Source organism: Nicotiana tomentosiformis, chromosome 6, assembly GCF_000390325.3.
Source record: "Nicotiana tomentosiformis chromosome 6, ASM39032v3, whole genome shotgun sequence".
NCBI classification, from domain to species: domain Eukaryota; kingdom Viridiplantae; phylum Streptophyta; class Magnoliopsida; order Solanales; family Solanaceae; genus Nicotiana; species Nicotiana tomentosiformis.
In genome coordinates this window covers 82322725-82336902 of record NC_090817.1, presented here as the reverse complement: position 1 = coordinate 82336902, position 14178 = coordinate 82322725, and the positions used below count along the sequence as shown (strand labels likewise).

The window sequence follows — 14178 nt, the reverse complement described above, 5'->3', positions numbered from 1 at the left end:
CACATGGCATTTCGAGCTTAAGTAGAGCATGATCCAACTACTTCATACAAATGGACAGTTTATGGGACTACCATACGAGGACCCCCAACAACATATTCTGAATTTTCTGGAGATTAGTGATACTTATATCACTAATGAGGTCACATATGATTATGTGAGACTCACATTGTTTCTTTATTATCTGTTGGGTGAGGCCAATAGATGGTTGAAATCTGAGCCAGCCAACTCTATTGCATCATGGAATGATTTGGCTTGCAAATTCTTGGCTAGGTTCTTTCCTTCTGGAAAAACCGCAAAGATAAGAAGTGAGATAGTTGCATTTAAATAGAGGAAGGTGAATCACTTTATGCAGCCTGGGAGCAATTCAAGGGGCTACTAAAAGACTGTCCACACCATAAACAAACCAACGAGGTACTTGCTCATACTTTTATTGAAGGTCTTCACCTGAAACAAAAATAATGGTGGACGCAACAGCTGGTGGCCAAGTATTGGAAAAGAGCTTTAATGAAATCTGTGCACTATTAAACAAGTTTTCCAAAAGTAACCCCGATTGACAAAGGGAAACTAGTATACACACAACCCATAAAGTTGTCGAGGTACTTGAATTGGATGTTATATCAGCACTATCTGCACAGGTAGCATCTTTGGCGAATCAAATCAGCAAGATGAATGTGGTTTTAACGACCTGACTTGTCGTTTTAAGAATTAATGCCCCGTTCAGTGACTTAAGGTCTCGAGAAGCTTCGTAATATGTATTATGACCCATGGGTGTGGTCGAGTTTGATTTTCGGAAGATTCAGAATTTAATTAAAAGAACAATTTTTATTTAGAAGCTTAAATGGAAAGAGTTTACCGGAGAGTTGACTTTTGAGCAAACGACCCCAGAATAGAATTTTTATGATGTCAATAGCTTTGTATAATGATTTCGGACTTAGGCGTATGTCCGGATTTGGATTTGAAATTCCGTAGGACAAATCGACGCATTTTGGGGAAAGTTAGAAAATAGAAGATTTTTGGAAAGTCCGGCCGAAGGTTGAATTTTTGATAACAGGGTCGGATTTCGATTCTGGAAAAAGGAATAGCTCCATTACATCATTTATGACTTGTGTGCAAAATTTGAAGGCATTCCGGATTGATTTGATACGTTTCAGCGTAAAATATAGAAGTTGAAAGATTTGAAAAAACTTATAATTTGATTCAATGCTCGATTCGTAATTTCGGCGTTGTTTGATGTGGTTTGAAACCTCGACTAAGTTTGTATTGTATTTTGGGATATGTTGGTATAATTGGTTGAGGTCCCGGGGGCCTTGGGTGAGTTCCGGATGATTAAACGGACCAAAATTGTGCTTGAAGGAATTCTGGAATGTTTCCAGTTCTGGTACCATCGCACCTGCGATGGAAATGGTCGCAGGTGCGAGACTGCAAAAGCGACAAAATGGTCGCAGATGCGGCCTGGAGTAAGAAGGGCAAGGGTCGCAGGTGTGATGCATTTTTCGCACCTGCGTGAGCGCAGAAGCGGAAGCTCTTCCGCAGGTGCGAGGGCAGTGCCAGTAGACGTCGTAGAAGCGAGAATTTGCTTGCAAAAGCGAGCTCGCAGGTGCGTGAAATTAGTCCGCAGGTGAGAAACTGGACAGAATCATAAGGACCAAAAATGGTCATTTCGCCATTTTCGTTTTTGGACTTTTGGTGCTCGGATTTGGGCGATTCTGGAGAGATTTTTCACAAGCTTGGTTGGGGTAACTGTTCTATATCCTAAAGTGTTTATATTTTATGAATCTATGATTATATTCATCGTTTAATCCAGATTTTAATGGAAGAAATCAAGATTTTAGCAAAATCTTCCAAAAACAAAATTTCAAGATTTAGAGGACGATTTGTTATTGGAATTCGATAAAATTGGTATGGTTGAACTCGTTTCGGAATAGGTGTTCGGATTTCATGAAAAATATGTCAGGTTCCGAGAGACGAGCCCCGCGTTGACTTTTGTTGACTTTTTAGAATTAAATTTTTAAGTCAACGTTTTATTATCCGAAATATTTTTTCGATGAATTTTAATGAAGTTATACAATTGAATTGGATAGAATTGAGCTGTCCGGAGGTCAATTCAAGCAAGAAGGCAATTTTTGAAATATCGGCCTAACTTCGAAAAGGTAAGTACCTTACCTAACCTCGAGTGGGGGAATTACCCCTTAGGCATCGAGTCTTATGTGTTATTTGTGAAATGAGAAAAGCCGTGTACGCGAGGGGACGAGTACGTACTCGGGCTTATATGTGCAAAATATTTTGAGTTAAAGTCTTGGGCATATTGTGTAGTAAATTGGATAATTGTTGGCATATATTTAATCATCTATTTGCCATGCCTTAAATCACATTTATTGAATTTGTTTTTATATGACAATTTGATGTAATTATTACCTGTATATTTATATGAATTTTGTGAGTTTGATGGTTTGATATTCTTGAAATTTAATTTTATTATGCATTTTTCTTATGCAAATAATTAATTAAGCAAGCTTAAGAAGATGTGCTAATATAATTACCTAAATTTGGATTAATGAAGGCTTTGCTTTAGGCTGAATAATTTCTATCTCCATTGATTGTTTTTTGTGGTGTTATACACATTGTGTGGAGCCTTCGGCTATTTGTTGTGAAATTAATTGATTTGGTTGTATCTTTGGAATTTGGTTGTGGCCATTGGGCAAATTGTAATATGAATGGATTTTGTTATGTTGTCGTGATAATTTCCCGTATAAATTGTTGTGTTGTGTGAGTTGTTATTTTGAAGATATAAGGGTGGAATTCTACTATTGATATTATGTGGGCATAAGGGTGGCATGTTACTGTTGTTGTGTTTTCTGGAATAATGTCTGGGCGGAGCGATAAGGGTGGCTATAGGAGAGATAAGGGTGACAATAGGAGCGATAAGGGTGACAATTGATATTGTCAGGTCGGAGGGATAAGAGTGGCTATTATAGGAGTGATAAGGGTGGCAATAGGAGCGATAAGGATGGCTATTGTTAGGATGATATGTGATGATGTGGAGTGGTTGCATTGGTGATTTTATGTGATGTTGTGACTTTCCTTGTGTTTATTTTTATACCTTGTGCAATTTGTCTTGTTGTTGGTAAATTGATAATAGTCTGATTTATGTACAAATTGGGAGCCTGTGTCTATTGTCAGGCAGATTATGAAAAGAAAAGTGGACACGAGGTGCCGTGAGTAAATAATGATGATATTGGCACGTGAACTATCCATGCAGATGTGATATGAAAAATGGGCACGAGGTGCCGCAAGAGGCCGAGGTAGAGGCCGAAGAAGGGCACGTGCCGCGACTAGAGCACCTGCCAGAGCAGCAGTTGAGGAGCCGCCAATAGCTCGAGTTGGGGGACAGGTACCAGGAGCACCTGTTGTTACCCCCGGACTTCAGGAGACTTTAGCAGAGTTCCTGAGTATGTTTGGTACATTAACTCAGGCGGGATTGATTTCTGTTGCACCAAATATTTCGCAGATTGGGGGAGTAGCTCAAACTCCTACCACAACTCCCGAGCAGCGGGTTCACGTTGGTCAAGTTCCGAATGTAGTACCGGTACATCCTGTTATTTCGTTTCGGCCTGGGGTCAGGCCAGAGGCATTAGAAGAAGAAAAAAAGACACTTGAGAGGTTTAAGAGGTATAGTCCACCTACTTTCAGTGGCACAACTACAAAGGATGCCCAAGGATTTCTAGAAAATTGTCACCGCATTCTACGCACCATGGGTATTATGGAAGTGATCGGAGTTGCCTTTACTACATTTCAACTGTCAGGCGCAACGTATCAGTGGTGGAAAATCTATGAAAAAGGTACACCAATAGATGCAATACCACCAACTTGGATTCAATTTTCGGAAATGTTCTTGAAAGAGTTTGTTCCCCAAACTCTTGGAGATGCGTGGCGCACAGAGTTTGAATGGTTGCATCAGGGCACTATGATAGTATCAGAATATGCCATCAGGTTCAGTGAGTTAGCCCGTCATGCAACTATCTTGGCTCATACAGTCAGAGAACGGGTCCGCAGATTCATTGAGGGGCTCGATTATGATATTAAAATATGCATGGCTCGAGAGTTACAAACTGATACTCCATTTCAACAAGTAGTGGAGATTGCATGGAAGATTGAGGGTGTTTTAGGCGAGGAAAGGGAGTCTAAGGAGGCCAAAAGGTCTCGAAGATCTGGAGGGTTCAGTGGATTTTACTCTTCAGTTAGGACCCATTATAGCAGAGGCTCGAGCAGTCGGTCAGCTCAGTACGCACATCAGATTACTCGGAGTGCTCCAGTAAGTTCTTACAATGCACCACCAGTATGAGATTCCTATAATAGTTATTCCAGTAATCCGGCATAGACTTAGTATGAGCAACCGTGACCTCAGAGGGGCTGTTATGAGTGTGGTGATACTAAGCACATTATGAGAGATTGTCCCAGACTTGTGAGGGGTGGATTTTATTAGAACACTCAGGCTATGGGCCCCAATGCAATTACTACTCCACGTACACAACCAGTTAGAGGTAGAGGACAAGCGGGTAGAGGACTCCTAAGAGGTGGAGGCCCGACCCGTTAATATAATCGCTATGATTTGGCTGAGGCCGATACACCAGATGGTGTCATTAAAAGTATGATCCTGATTTGTTATAAAAAAGGATATTTTTCCTTAATTTGATTCGGATCTGAATATTTAGGTGAGTCCTCCTATTATGCTCTGCTTATGGGTAAGCTTCAAAATTTTGTGAACCACTTACATGTGTATCCCTGTTGGGAGGTTTGATGATGTTAGCCCGTGTCTATCATTTTTATTTTTGTACACCATTGAGGGCTATAAATCCAAACATGACTTTTTATTACTCACTACAATGGCTTTTGAAGTGATTTTGGAATAATTGATTTCAATTTTATGAATTATATGCCCTACCGGGATGGGGGTTCATTATGTGTTGTGAAAACTGTTTATGAAATATATTGAAAAGAAGAAAGAAAGGAAATTGAAAATTTTAGTTGGCACAATGTGCAAAATACTTGTGATTCGGAGTTGAGGACGAGATCCTCGCATTTTTATATGATGTGAGATATTTAAACTGGGCTACAAGTCGCGGTGGAAGTTATATAAGGATGAGATCCTTGCGGTGAAATATTTATGAGTTAAATTCTCCCTTTGTGAAGTTTAATTTGTACTATAGTACTAATAGGGAGTTATGCCTGATAGGCTTATGTGATAGTTCTTTTATGTGTTTCTGTGTCATAATTGTGCTGTAATTATTGAGTTATGGCCTACGAGGTGAGTGCCCAGGTGGCGTTAAATGTGACTCGTTAAGTTGGGTAAATAGTTATGAGGTCTTTATGCCTCACATTTTGTTGTCAGTGTTGTGAAAAATTCGAAATGAGGTTTTGGTTAATATGAGGTTAATTGGCCATGTTGTAATCGATTATGAACAACTATTAAGACCAGAGATATGGTGATGGGCATACATATGATGTGCTTCATGTCCTGATATCATTATGATAATGCAGTGGTTGTAATGCTGAGATTAGTGTTATTGATATATACATTGGGGTGCTTTGTTGGGTTATGGATGTGTTGTTAGGAGTTGTTTTGGTGTTACTCTAGCAGGTGGATAGGCCCATTTACAGAGGAGACTCTGCTGAAATTTCTGAAAAATTTGGGAGTTAAAAAATAATTTGGGAGATTGACATGTGCGAAAGAAGAGAAAGGTTATGTTATGTGTTTGAGGGCAGACTCTATTTCTCATTCAAGGGCGAATGATCCTAAGTGGGGGAGAATGTAACACCCCAAAATTTTTTTGAAGTACTTCAACACTATCAAGAAAGTTGATGTGTGTGTAGGCATGAGTTGCAATAGCCAGTTGAGACTAATACCGTGCGTTGTTTTAAAAATCAGGCTTTTTAAAAATGTTTGGAGTGTAAGAAATTGGTCTTAAAGTTTACAAATATGGATAAAAGAAATAATCTCAATTGATATGGAGTTGTCGGGCTTATCTCAAATGCGGTAACGTGGGATCAACCGTGAGTATATGTGTAAAAGTAAAATCGTCAATTTGGGAACCTCGGAATAATTCTTAGCACGTTCGAGGACAAACATATGTTTAAAAGGTGGAGAATGTAACGATTCGACTTGTCGTTTTAAGAATTAATGCCCCGTTCAGTGACTTAAGGTCTCGAGAAGCTTCGTAATATGTATTATGACCCGTGGGTGTGGTCGAGTTTAATTTTTGGAAGATTCGGAATTTAATTTAAAGAACAATTCTTATTTAGAATCTTAAATGGAAAGAGTTGATCGGACAGTTGACTTTTGAGCCAACGACCCCGAAATAGAATATTTATGATGTCAACAACTTCGTATGATGGTTTCGGACTTAGGTGTATGTCCGGATTTGGATTTGGAAGTCCGTATGACAAATCGACACATTTTGGCGAAAGTTGGAAAATAGAAGATTTTTGGAAAGTCCGACCGAAGGTTGAATTTTTATAACAAGGTCGGATTTCGATTCCGAAAATAGGAATAGCTTCATTACGTCATTTATGACTTGTGTACAAAATTTGAAGTCATTCCGAATTGATTTGATACGTTTCGGCGCAAAATATAGAAGTTGGGAAGATTTGAAAAAACTTATAATTTGATTCGATGCGCGATTCATAATTTCGGCGTTGTTTGATTTGGTTTGAAGCCTCGACTAAGTTCGTATTGTATTTTGGGACATATTGGTATAATTGGTTGAGGTATCGAGGCCCTCGGGCGAGTTCCGGATGGTTAAACAGACCAAAATTATTCTTGAAGGAATTCTGGAATTTTTCCAGTTCTGGTACCATCGCACCTGCGATGGAAATGGTCGCAAGTGCGAGACCGCAAAAGCGACAAAATGGTAGCCGATGCGGCCTGGAGTGAGAAGGGCAAAGGTCGCAGGTGCGATGCATTTTCCGCACCTGCGTGAGCGCAGAAGCGGAAGCTCTTCCGCAGGTGCGAGGGCAATGCCAGTGGACGTCACAGAAGCGAGAATTTTCTCGCAAACGCATGCTCGCAGGTGCATGAAATTAGTTCGCAGGGGCGAAACTGGACAGAATCATAAGGACCAAAAATGGTCATTTAGCCATTTTCGTTGGTGGACTTTTGGTGCTCGGATTTGGGCGATTCTGGAGAGATTTTTCACAAGCTTGGTTGGGGTAAGTGTTCTATATCCTAAAGTCTTTATATTTCATGAATCTATGATTATATTCATCGTTTAATTCGGATTTTAATGGAAGAAATCAAGATTTTGGCAAAATCTTCCAAAAACAAAATTTCAAGATTTAGAGGACGATTTGTTATTGGAATTCGATAAAATTGGTATGGTAGAACTCGTATCAAAATTGGTGTTCGGATTTCATGAAAATTATGTCGGGTTCTAAGAGGCGGGCCCCGCGTTGACTTTTGTTGACTTTTTAGAATAATTTTTTAAGTCGACGTTTTATTATCCGAAATTTATTTCCGGTAAATTTTAATGAATTCATAGAATTGAATTGGATAGATTTGAGCTATCCGGAGGTCAATTCAAGCAAGAAGGCGATTTTTGGAATATCGGCCTAACTTCAAAAAGGTAAGTGTCTTGCCTAACCTCGAGTGGGGGAATTACCCCTTAGGCATCGAGTCTTATGTGCCATTTGTGAAATGTGAAAAGCCGTGTACGTGAGGTGACAAGTACGTACTCGGGCTTATATGTGCAAAATTTATTGCGTTAAAGTCTTGGGCATATTGTGTAGTAAATTGGATAATTGTTGGCATATATTTAATCATCTGTTTGCCATGCCTCAAATCACATTTATTGAATTTGTTTTATGACAATTTGATGTAATTATTACCTGTATATTTATGTGAATTCAGTGAGTTTGATGGTTTGATATTCTTGGAATTTAATTTCATTATGAATTTTCCTTATGCAAATAATTAATTAAGCAAGCTTAAGAAGATGTGCTAATATAATTATCTAAATTTGGATTAATGAAGGCTTTGCTTTAGTCTGAATAATTTCTATCTCTAATGATTATTTTTGTGGTGTTATACACATTGTGTGGACCCTTCGGCTATTTGTTGTGAAATTAATTGATTTGGTTGTATCTTTGAAATTTGGTTATGGCCATTGGGTAAATTGTGATATGAATGGATTTTGTTATGTTGTCGTGATAATTTTCCGTATAAATTGTTGTGTTGTGTGAGTTATTATTTTGAGGATATAAGGGTGGCATTCCACTGTTGATATTATGTGGGCATAAGGGTGGCACTTCACTGTTGTTGTGTTTGTTGGAATATTGTCTAGGCGGAGTAATAAGGGTGGCTATAGTAGAGATAAGGGTGGCAATAAGAGCGATAAGGGTGGCTATTGATATTGTCAGGTCAGAGAGATAAGGGTGGCTATTATATGAGTGATAAGGGTGGCAATAGGAGCGATAAGGGTGGTTATTGTCAGGATGATATGTGATGATGTGGAGTGGTTGCATTGGTGATTTTATGTGATATTGTGACTTTTCTTGTGTTTATTTTTATACCTTGTGCAATTTGTCTTGTTGTTGGTAAATTGATAATAGTCTGATTTATGTACAAATTGGGAGCATGTGTTTATTGTCAGGCGGATTATGAAAAGAAATATGGGTACGAGGTGCCGTGAGTAAATAATACTGATATTGGCACGTGAATTATCCGTGCAGTTGAGATATGAAACGTGGGCACAAAGTGCCGGGGGAAAATATGATGGTATTATTATTAGAATGTGAACTGTCCGTGCAGATGTGATATGAAAAATGGGCACGAGGTGCTGGGAAAATATGATGATTTAATTATGGGCATGAAGTACCGTGAAAATATAAAAAGGGCTGAGACCCGTATTTTTATAATTATGAAATGAGGTGTCACATGGTGACTTTTAACTGAAAGAATTATATTTAAAATAATTATTTGAAAGGACTTTTATTCAAAAAGTAGTATTTAAAGGAATTGTATTTGAAAGATATTTATTTGAGAAAATTATATTTGATAAAGATTTATTGAAAGAATTATATTTGAAAGATATTTACTTGAGAAAATTATATTTAAAGAGAGTTATTTGGAAGAATTATATGTGAGATATTTAATTGAAGAACTTGATTTACATGGGTGTAGTTGTATTTATTATTTGTTGAGCAATATTAATATTGTTCTTGTTGCCATGTCGGGCATATCATTGGTTGATTTGTGTTGCTCTTATTATTATTTGTTTTCTATTATTTTGTATACTATATTGCACAGGTTATTAGACTAGTGAGTGTCGTGACTGTACCTCGTCTCTACTCCACTAAGATTAGTCTTGATACTTACTGGGTACCGACCGTGGTGTACTCATACTACACTTCTGTACATTTTTGTGCAGATCCAGGTATTGGAGATATCGGACTGGGACAGAGTTAGAGTGGGATCACAAGGACTCAAGGTAGAGCTGCTTGGTCATCGCAGTTCCTTGGAGTCTTTCCATTTTATTATACTGTTATTTATTATTCAAACAGTATGGAGTATTTGATCCATGAGATCATTTCATGTATTCAGTTAGAGTTCGTGACTCAGTACTACTAGTCTTGGGAGGTTGTTATTCCGATGTTGGTTATGATTACCTATTTAATTCTTATTCAAAAAAAAAAGGTTCGAAATATAATTGAAATCGGCTTACCTAGTCTTAGAGACTAGGTGCCATCACGACATCTGAGGTGGGATTTTGGGTCGTGACAGTGGTTCAGAACCAAAAGCAGTTCCAACCAATGCAACAAAGTCAACCAGTACAACAAGTGAAGGTGTTCTACGAAGTCTGTGGTGAGGGCCATACTAGTGATGTCTGTCCAGTGAATCCAGAATCTGTTTACTTTGTGGGGAATGCAAATAGAGAACAAACAAATCAGAATCTATATAGTAATACTTATAATCCAACTTAGAAGAACCACCCAAACTTCTCTTGGGGTGGAAACCAAGGTGCTTATAATCAGTACATGCCACAAGCTCCTCAACAACAATATATACCACCATAGGTTGAGCAACCTACAAACTCGACGAGTCATATTAAGGAGATGCTAAAGAAATTGATGGCTGGCTAGTAGGCCCACTTAGCAGCCCACTCAGCAGCTATTTGAAATTTGGAGTGACAAATGGGGCAACTTGCCAGTGCTCAAATTATCGGACAATTGGGGCTCTTCCTAGTTATACTGAGCCTAATCCTAATGTTCAAGTCAATGCGGTTACCATGAGAAATGGAAGAGTATTAAAAGAAGTTCCAAAGAAAAAGAAGTATACGACTAGTCCTGAAGGTGAATTAGTTCCCAATCCAGTTGAGGAGAATGAGAAAGAGAGCGAAAGATCAGAGCCAGTAATTGTGACAAGGCCACCACCTCCGTTTCCACAAAGACTACAGAAGAAAAAGACGATGCTAAGTACAAGACTTTCTTAGATACTTTGATCCAAGTGCGTGTGAATTTTCCTTTGGGGGAAATTTTACAGGAAGTGCCTAAGTATGCAAAGTATCTAAAAGATATTGTGGAAAACAAGAGAAGACTTAATGAGTTTGAAACAGTTGCACTTACTAAAGAGTGCAGTGCTAGAGTTCAGATTAAACTTCCTCCTAAGTTGAAGGATCCTGGGAGTTTCACAATTCCTCTGTCTCTTGGGAAACAAGAAGTTGGTAGAGCCCTGTGTGATTTAAGGGCTAGTATAAATTTAATATCATCATCTTTGTTCAAGCAACTAGGATTGGGGTCCCTTAGACCTATTACAATCACCTTACAGTTGGCAGATAGGCAGTGCTGGTGATGTCGGAAGGAATTATTGAGGATGTGCTAGTGCAAGCGGGAAATTTTACTCTTCCTGCTTATTTTATTGTTCTTGATTACGAGATAAATGAGGAAGTGCACATTATTTTGGGGCGACCGTTCTTAGCTACTGGTAGAGCGATTATTGATGTGTGGGAAGGGAAGTTGAAGATAAGAGTTGATGATGAGGAAATCATTTTTAATGTGTATAAGGCACTTAAGCTCCCTAAGTATTATGAGGACGTGTGCATGATTACTGTGGTGGAATCAAAGGGGATAAAGCAGAGTCCTTATGTGAATTTAAGTGATCCAAGTGGGAAAACTGAGTTAGAGGAGGTGGTGTTGCAAGTTGAGTGTGTAAAGATGATTGAGAAAAGAGTCAGGGATAAAAGAGGAAATCTTCTTAGAGCGTGCAAAAAGGCAAGACTTCATGGGAGAAAGAAGAAGCGAAAGCGCCCAGCCTGAGCAGAGTAGTAAAGTCGTGTTGTAATGTTAAATCAGGCGCTTGTTGGGAGGCAACCCATCCTGTATTTTTTATTTTTTATTTTTATAGTGTCACATTTTATTTTGTTTTTGTTTGCAGATTAGGGGAAGTCTAAGTACCCAAAGTTGAAGCTGATGAGTATGTTTAAGCTTAAGTGTAGGGTCATCCCGACCCTAAATATTGAGGATCATATTGCTTGATAGGCCCTCTCAGGGTCTCAGGGAGTATTTTTCATCCTTGTTTTAATATTTTTCTTTATGATCATTCATCGAGAACTATACATAATATAAGTGTGGGGTGGGGGAATTATCTTCTGAGTGTAATTGTATAAAAAAGAATTCTCATTATTTTTTTAAGCCTTAGCTAGAAGTAGTCTAGTTTAGAGCAGTTTCTTCAAAATAAAATACAAAAACAAAAATAGAAAAAGCTCACATTTTTCTTAACGATGGATCTCTTAGACAACTTTCTCGCGGGATTAAGGTCCGATTAAAAATACCAGAAAGATTTTCTTTTGCTTTTATTAGGATAGCATAGGTAGTAATTCCCTTAGTTTTTCTTTGGACACCGGTGCTTTTCCAAGGGATGAAGTTTTGAGCTGGGTACTTTTTATTTTTAGAGTAGTGTAGGATATAGAGACTCAGATTGAATTCAGCATATTTAGTGACTTGTTTTATACCAACAGATTTAGACTTGGGCATATGGATTATAACTCTCCCCACGAGTCTTTGAGAACTATTTGTGTGTTGAAAAGTAGAATAGCTTGTTTGTGATGCTTAGGCTCATTTTCTTGACTTTTGTGTCTAGAACTTGCCCTGTATGTGAGTTGAAATGAAATCCTAGGTTTTTCTCGGTTTGAAATATGATTTTAGGCCTTCTTTGATCCCTTTTTGAATTTTAATTCTACCAATAATAAAATCATCCCTAGTTAACCATGTTGATCCTGTAAACTCTTTGTTTGGCACCCACAGTACAAGCCCATACCCTTTTTTTATTCTTAATCGATATTATTTTGATCCTTTTAGCTCTTAAAGCACTTAACTTGTAAAATAAGCGCTAGAAGAAGTAAGGAGGTAACTTGGGTGTCTTTCGAGTAGAACCAATGAAAGGAAAAAAGTTGTACTTATTTTGTAAGAAATACACCACTAGCAGAAATCATAGAAAAAAAAAGAAAGAAAAAAATCTGTGAGAAGAGAATTTTTTTTTTAGCAAAAGCAATAATATATCTTGTCCTTGCTAGTGAGTGTGAGTCAAAGTAGTGCTTAAAGAAAAAAGGTAAAGTTTTGGGGGAGATGATTTTTGTGATGTTTGAACTTGGGTTGAAGAAAGTTGCACTTAAAGTGATTGCTTGATGTGTTAAAGTGCTTAGAAGAGTTAACTACTATTTTCTATATATATCCTACCCGTCCCTTAGCCCACGTTACAACCACGATAAAGTCCTAATTGATTTTAGACTGAGCAGGCCTACATTAGTAGAGATTACATAATGGGCAAGCCTATGATACCTTTTGTGCGCATGTGAACTTCTTTGAGAGAGTGAGTGATTTCTTCGATTGTGTAAAGTACTTAAATTACATTTGAATTTTATTTGAGTGTGTGGACTATCTCTCTTTGTATTGTGATGAGGGTACATGTTTCATGATGGATAGCTGACTTTATTAGGCTCTTCAGTCAGAGTAAGTAATTTGACCTGAAAGTAGTTAAGCTAGGGAGTCAGTTTCTGAGGTTGGGATGTCCCAAATTTGCTATTTGATTGTTTTGAACTGTTCAATATTGTGCTTGGCATGGTTTTAACATGGGGAAGTAAGTCCAAGAATTCATATGCAAAGGGTTAATTGTTGGTATCAACCAGAGTCATTGGTGCTTGAGCTTACTTAAAAAGTTGTGGCTTGATAGTGATAAGCTTTATTTTGTTCGGTCTAGTATAGGTTGATTTTACTTTGCTCGAGGATGAACAAAGGCTTAAGTGTGGGGTAGTGATGTTAGGCATATTTTTATATGTTTTAATGTTATTCTACCCATGTTTTATCAGCTTTTTGGTGTTATTTGGTGTTAAAAATGGCCAACATGTGTTAATTATTAGTTTTACGACTAATTAAGTTGTGTGTGATGATTTAGGATATTTGGAATGCAAAAATATGAAGAAATGATGCTCCAGCTATAGGAAAGGAGGGTGTATATGTCGCATCCAACCTATTAAAAAAAAGGGCTATTTGAAGCACCCTTAGCAGTGAAGTCTCAAGAAGGCATCCACCTTAGCATCTGCACCTGGGCACAACAAGGTTGAGGGAACAGAGGGTGGATGTTTCGCATCCGATGCTGAGAAGTTCAAGACGGGGTGGACACGAAGCATCCACCTCAGCATCAATCCCTGTACTGATTTGGAAAAGAAAAAGGAAAACTTTGGTCCACGGCTTTTGTTCGCAATATATAAGCCAAAAACATCTATTTTAGGTCATAGAACATACTTGGAAACGGAGAAAAGCCATCACAGAGTTCGGGAACCGTGAAATTCGTCTTGAGTTCTTCTTTTTCCATTTTCTCTTGATTTTTATGTGTTCTTGGAAATTAATTGAGATTGCTACCATAACTACGCGTGGCTAAACTCGTTTATTCTCGGGTTATGGTTTTTCATGAATGTTGATATTCAGATATTGATTTGACGATTTAATTTATCATATTGAGTTATTTATTCATATCTTGAGTTGAACTTGAAAGAGGTAATTCTTGATTGAAATAGGATTGAAAAGAGCGCGATCTTGAACCTAGTCATTGGGGAATTGATTTTCGAATACGGATAGAAATATATATATTTGTCGTGCTTATCTCTAATCTCATAAGAATATATGGGTTAG

At 38.0% G+C, this 14178-nt stretch overlaps 1 non-coding gene across 1 annotated transcript; it reads right to left on the bottom strand.

Annotated features, from left to right (window-relative positions):
• Positions 1-295: 295 nt before the first annotated feature.
• LOC117277887 (small nucleolar RNA R71) lies at positions 296-401 on the bottom strand. Its single transcript, XR_004508224.1, has one exon. It is a non-coding gene; the product is annotated as a small nucleolar RNA R71 (small nucleolar RNA).
• Positions 402-14178: the final 13777 nt, after the last annotated feature.